Genomic DNA, 6840 nt, shown 5'->3' with positions numbered 1-6840 from the left:
GTTCAAGAGCGAGAGTGTGAGAAAGGAAGAGAGAGAAAGGGAAAATATATTTTTTTTTAAAGAGAAAAGAAACTTTGTTGCAGAAATCTTTTTCCTCATGAAATATCTTCCCCCCCCCCCTTCTTCTCTTTGATTCTTCGTGCCCTAGCTTCACAAACGTGACTTCACAAAAGTGGTATAAACAGGCTGAAATATCACTCATTCACAGACATCGAGTAAAGACACCAAAACGCTCAAATCTGACGCGACTTGGAGATGGTAAGACATTTTTTTTTTGAATAGCATTAATTGAATCTAGAGAACTTGATACATTGTCTCACAAAAGCGGGGTTTTTTTTATTGTTATTATTTTAAGCTTAACTCTTTTTTCCCCGAGATCCTGGAAACCCAACAGAATGAACACAGCACTCATATAACTTCCACTGTAGGTGGGTTGAGTTTTCAAATTGATATCCATTAATGTCCACTGCCATTTTCACATCTAAACTTGATAAACAAAGGTTGAGATGGTTCAGAGCGCCACTATACGACAATTCTTGGAAGTCAACTAAACGGAAGAGTTGATAGCGTACGAACGAGCATAAGCAGCATATTATGCTTTGACATTTAGTCCACGGAACCTCTCAAAAATCGAAGTTTTCGTAGACAATTCAATGATAAGTTACTGCTCTTACTGAACTATCGGAGTACAATGTAAATGCGAATTTTGGTACAATATTTCATTGTTGACTTAAAATTGATATTTTCTGACGGAAATTCCGCGATTTTACATGTAAGTTCACACGTGTTTGAGGTGAACACTCAGTCCATGGAACATACAGACATAAAATCTCTCTTTCTCCATCTCACACACACAAGCACAAACACACACACACACGCACACACACACACACACACACGCACACACACACACACACACACTTACTCACCAACACAAAGTCACTGTTACAACACATTGCAATATCAGCCTAATTACCTAGCTAGTTTCACCCATAACAGGGGCAGATTCAGGAATTCCGGAAAGGGGGATGGGCGCAAAAGAAAAGAAAAAGAGAATAAAGGGGCACTTTTTTCTTTTTATTTTTTTTTATTTGAACAAAAAATAAAGAGGGCGCGAGAGCCTGGTGCGCCCCCCCCCCCCCCCCCCCGATCTGCCACTGCATAATTACATCATTCATCGGGAAATGAAAGATACCTCTCCAATCACACACAACGCGTTGACAAAGAAAATACAAACAAACAATGGACCATTTCGCATTCAACTCAGATTTGACCTTTAATGCTTTGTGATTGATCGCACAATATCAATTTACTTTTTCTTAATGCATGTCATTCATTTTTCCCGTTTACATCTCTCTCGCTCTCTCCTTCTATCTTTCTCTCTCCTTAATACACTCGCTCTTAAATTGTCCGTTATTTCTCACCCCTCCCCCTTTCGGCAGATAATAAATCTTTATATCTATCATTTCCGACTTCGTTCAAGTCTTTACGCTAATAGCATGAATCTGTCGTCTGCTCGATCCCATTTCGAATTATTTACCTTCACACTTTCCCACCTTTAGAGCATCGAGGAGGACCGATGTGCAGTGTGACTTTAGAGTGTCGTTTACGAGCGACTTTAAAGCCGCTCTTAGGGCCGCTGAAGTGGTTGCATTAAATTTGTGCTGAAAAGTGATAAAGTGTTCGATGAATCATGTAACAGTAAAGTTTCATCGTTGACTAGGGTGTATGGTATACCGGGAGTCCATTTTTTCGTCTCTTTTTTAAGGGTTAGAAATGGAGTGACAATGAATTGATTTCCTCAATTTCTATCTGAAATTAAGAACATACTTGCACATAGTACAATACCCTCATTTCGCAAGTAGTTGTTGTCCTTTTTTTTCTCGCATGATTGCGAAAAGTGTTCATACTTTCTGAAGGTTTGTTCAAATTAGTCATTTGTGTACAGTCATTCATACTGTTTTAATAGTTTAATATGACAGGAGCCTTCACAAGAACAATAAATTTGTTTCTAATAGTTATTTTTTTAAGACGGATATATTCATGAAGGAAAAAAATGAAAATGTCGCCGATGCAAGTTAGTGTAGCCTAGATTTCATTCGTTTATATTTCTGTAGCCTTTTTGTCATGATGTTAAGTGTTTCATCTATCGTTATTATCATTGACGTCATCATTATCGATCATCATTACTGTGATTACTGTAATCACCATTACCTGCACGAAAAACAGTGATAATCATCATCATTTTGTTGATTTTTTACGCTAATAGAATAAAATTTAGTGAAGAGATGAAAAGAGTGACATTTTAGAGGTTTCACTCACAGCAATGAAATGAGACATCAGCCATATATTGTGGAAATATCAAACTCAAGTCTGATGTTCCTTTACTTAGATTGACAAAGAGTATATTTTCCTTTATGCATAAACGTGAAGAGTTTGACAGCAAAACGAGTTAAGCGCCATTTCTATAGATTTTAAGGTAAATCCCTCATCAGATGGAGCAAAATGTAAATCTCTTCCAGTGATATCTCTCTTGTTCCGTGAACAATAAATACATGTATTCTTTATGTCATGATTAAGAGTTTACAATATTTTCTTATTATTTTCTTTGTTGTTTGAAGCTTTAATCTCAATATCTCAAGTTAACAAAAATGGAGTTAATTTCTGTTACGATTAGACACTTCACATTTTTTCAGGTGGGTTGAGGTGCATTTTAGACAAGTATAGATAACATAAAACATCATTTACATTGCTCGATACTTGCTCGATCACATATTACTAATATTGTTCTTTTTTGTTTGCATGGGTTGTTTTTTATCCGTTTGTTTTTTATGTAGTTGGTCGTCATTGTTGTTGTTGTTTGGTTTGTTTATCTTTTGATGTGTGAGGCCCCCACCGGAACGGGGGATTTCGTGGGGATATAGGAGTGGTGATGGTGGTGGTGGTGGTACTCCCTCCCTTCCTCCCCCCCCCCCCCTGCTTTGATGGGAAAATATCGTCGAAAATTATTGTTTTTCGTGTGTTTTTGAAGTTTTCTTTTTCTTCTTTCGAGAGCCAAGAGTGAGAGTCTGCCCTGTTTCACAGGTCCTGTTTTGTTCTATACTCCTGTAAACTATTGATAACACGGGATAGTTTTAACGATGCAATCAACCAGTGAAAATTTGTTCCTTGTAAGAAAGCCTTGCTTTAAAGATATGGATTGCCGATTTTCATCTCCGCAGTTTTGTCTCTGAGAAAATCCGTAGTGGTCGAAGTATTTCTCTATCTGTCTGTCCGTCAGCCTCTCTCTCTCTCTCTCTCTCTCTCTCTCTCTCTTTCCTTTTCATTTCTTCCTTGGCAAATCACCACTTTTTGGTTCTCGGGGTGAACAGTTCGATATCAATACGCAACCTGACTTTATGCGCAAATTGACTTCTGTCCGGATTCGGTGCGCATTACTCCATTTTAATGCACAGCCATAATAAACGTGAAAAGAAAAGGAGAAAACGTAGAAGTCCTGTATTACGTCTAGCTTTTGACCTTCTCACGTTAGCAGGTCGAACATTCATTGCCAGGTATAATGGCTGAAACCAAATCAGTGCAGTAACTGGAAATGTGGCCAATGATTTTTACATTAACAAATGCGTACATTGATTTACGAATGTCGTTCAAATTACTTTGAGAGGAGGTCATATCGAAGAGGTACACCTCATGTGACTAAAATGAAGTGCTGACTTCACAGTTGGATCATACTCAACAGCAGGTCTCAAGTCGCATCTAGATTAGTTATATCATCTCCATGACGTTCTATTGAGTATAATCATTTAGACTGTCTAATATCACCACATAAGGGAGAATCTGGAGATCTTCTTGCTAAAATGGCCAAAGCCATGTACAACTTTGCAGGAAACAAGCATAGAACATAATGGGAGAGTCCGTAGGAACACGAGGTCACTAAATGATGAACAGTCGTTAGCGAATAATCAGTAGATATCTCGCGCTTTTTGAAGCACAGTGTAGAAGACAGAAATGGGAATTATGAATTAATTTCCAGCATGTTTTATATTGTATGCATTTGATAATCAGAATGAAAAACAAAAATGCAAACAAAAGGAACAAAAGACGCACAAGAAGACAAAGCGACATCGCCTAAGCAAACACATCTATGCCAATCTATTAGAAATATGATTGTTTTCAAAACTTGCCATAATCCATTGGTCAATAATCCTATAATTCCAATAGTCATAATGACTACTGAAAGGCTGATGCAGGATATAATCTCTTTTGCTCGTACTTTGATTTGAGCATACCGAAGCATTTACCGTTTAGATTGTGCCTCCTGCAGCTGAGAGCTAAAACTGCTCTTCCGTCGTGCCCACCCCCGTCCTCTAGAGGTTTCCATAGTTCATGGATAATTCAAGTATATTCTCCATCTAAGAAAGGGTCGTTGACGTTTGCTTGGTCGAGATGGCACGTGTTACTTACGGTGCTGGGGAAAATCACTGCGGATGTGAGGACTTTTCATATTTACCTCTAACTCGTCTGAATCCCTTCCCTCAACGCGTTTAGAGTCAACAAACATTATTATACGCTGAAATTGCAAACGACTTTCTATGCAACAGTTAAATCACATACGACATGCTTTGTCAGTCACAAATTTATGAAAGATGCCGGAAGTGAATGCCAGGTCAAGCTATGCTCCTCCTCCTCAAGAGCGCTGTATAGAGGTCAAGATCGCTCCGATTGCAAATGGACATCCAAGAGTTGACGCCAACTCGATTGGAAAACACCACTGAGGAACGCGTTGGAGAAGACATGATTCAATTATTACTCGATTACCACGAAATGTTTTTCATAACCGCGTTTGCGAACGAGTCCTTTGCTCAGAGCTGAAATGGCACACCAGGACAATTCCATTATGGAATTTTGTAGTAATCCACTTACTCCCACTAAAACCCCGGCTCCAGACAGAAGAGGCACAATGGGGAGAGAAGTCGGACTTACTGGGTTAATCAGCCATTTTGGATTACCCCACGAGAGTACTCACGACTATTACTCACTGCAGGGCGTTTTGGGAGCAAAGACTTGCTGGCATCTTAACCCTTCTAATGCCACCATCTTTTCAGTGGACGCCTCAAATTTTTCTTCTCTCTTTTATTTTTTTTTTTCCACAGAGCATGGATAATGTAACAAGTTTGGTTCGGAGCTATGTATACATACAAATCATCAATTACCTTTAATTTCATCATTCAGTAAACTATAGTGTGTATTCAAGATCATTTGTGTTTTTTCTATGTTGTGTGGAAAATAAACTGAATTGGAAAATGCCCCCAAATACTTGGTATTCTATTATCTATTCAAGCAGGTCGTCATCGTTATAAAAAAACATGTTTTGGGAAATGTTTTATTTTCGAGTCATCCCAAGTTGAAACGATTTGATTAATTTTTTGTTTAATCTTTGCTTTTCGTATCAACTATAGTCTACTGCGTCAATCTTCTCTTCCTTCACTTTTATCTTGCTAAATAATCAGAAAAAATCGTCATGAGATGAGTGCTATTTGGACTCAGTGTGTTAAATAATTTCATACTGCAATACCACCCTGCCTATGGGGTACAATACATCAGGGGTACTTTGTTTATGACGCTTATCCCATAAATCATTATCAAATCATAAAAGAATGATAAAAACAGTTTAATCTATCATTTTTCTGTAAGGTTACGAGTATGCATATATTATGCAAATGCATGTGTTTATGACTTTGTTCATGGAAGCCCACGTGGATGATCAGATTCTGGAAAGAGTGAGACCACGCACACCGCAGTTGTGAGAAAATTATCGGCGGTGATGCAGCCTTATGATTTTTTTTTTCGTGTTGTTGTTGTTGTGGTGGTGGTGGTGGTGGTGGTTGTGGTTGTGGTAGATGTTGTTGTTGATGATGATGGTGGTGGTGGTGGTGGTGGTGGTGGTTGTGGTAGATGTTGTTGTTGTTGTTGTTGTTGTTGTTGTTGTTGTTGTTGTTGTTGTTGTTGTTGTTGTTGTTTTTGACGATAATGGTGGTGGTGGTGGTGGTTTGGGGTTCTTTTAAAAAATGAAGTTTTTTGTGCTTTTAGTTACCTTAATCTCCTCTTCGATTTTTATAGCGAATAATTGTAGTATTTGTTTGTTTGTTTGTTTGTTTGTTTGTTTGTTTGTTTTATGCAGAGAGCAATGTGACAATTAAACGAGATAATTAATGGAACATCATAGACAGAAACCAAACACAATGAATAATGTGTTTGTATTATCGCATTTCTTCGGACTCGGAGTCTGGAGTTATGTCCTCCATAACCGATCCAAAACTGGAAACTAGGTTAACACATACACACACATGCATTATATATATGTGTGTGTATATATATGCATTATATACACACACACACTCACACACACACATAGTATACACACAATCACATCATTTATTCGTGGCTCCTAATTCCCTCGACTCAACCGGTCAATCCATTTCACGCCTCAAGCTTCATCTATCTTGCAATAGTTTGGGAGACAGCTTTTAAAAGCGCGCGCAGATATACCTATAATCACTGTTCTAATTTTGCGAGCTGTTGTTTTCATTATTGCGCACTGGGGAGGAATATTCTTTAAAATGGATGAAAAGCGTCCCAGATATAGCTCAACTGTTGACACTGAATGATGCGATTTGACGCTCTCAATTACTATCGACGAGGTGATCTTGCAAGAGGTCTGAAGCCCCTCTTCATCCCGCCGCGGTTGCACTGGCGGCGTTTTGATGGACTCGGCTTTTAACAGCTGCACAGCTCGAGTAGATAATTCGCTGGCGGCAGATTAAGGTCCTGCTGACAGTC

Source organism: Diadema setosum, chromosome 20 (assembly GCF_964275005.1).
Source record: "Diadema setosum chromosome 20, eeDiaSeto1, whole genome shotgun sequence".
NCBI lineage: Eukaryota > Metazoa > Echinodermata > Echinoidea > Diadematoida > Diadematidae > Diadema > Diadema setosum.
The sequence above is the reverse complement of the archived record's forward strand: the minus strand, read 5'-3'. Positions refer to the sequence as shown.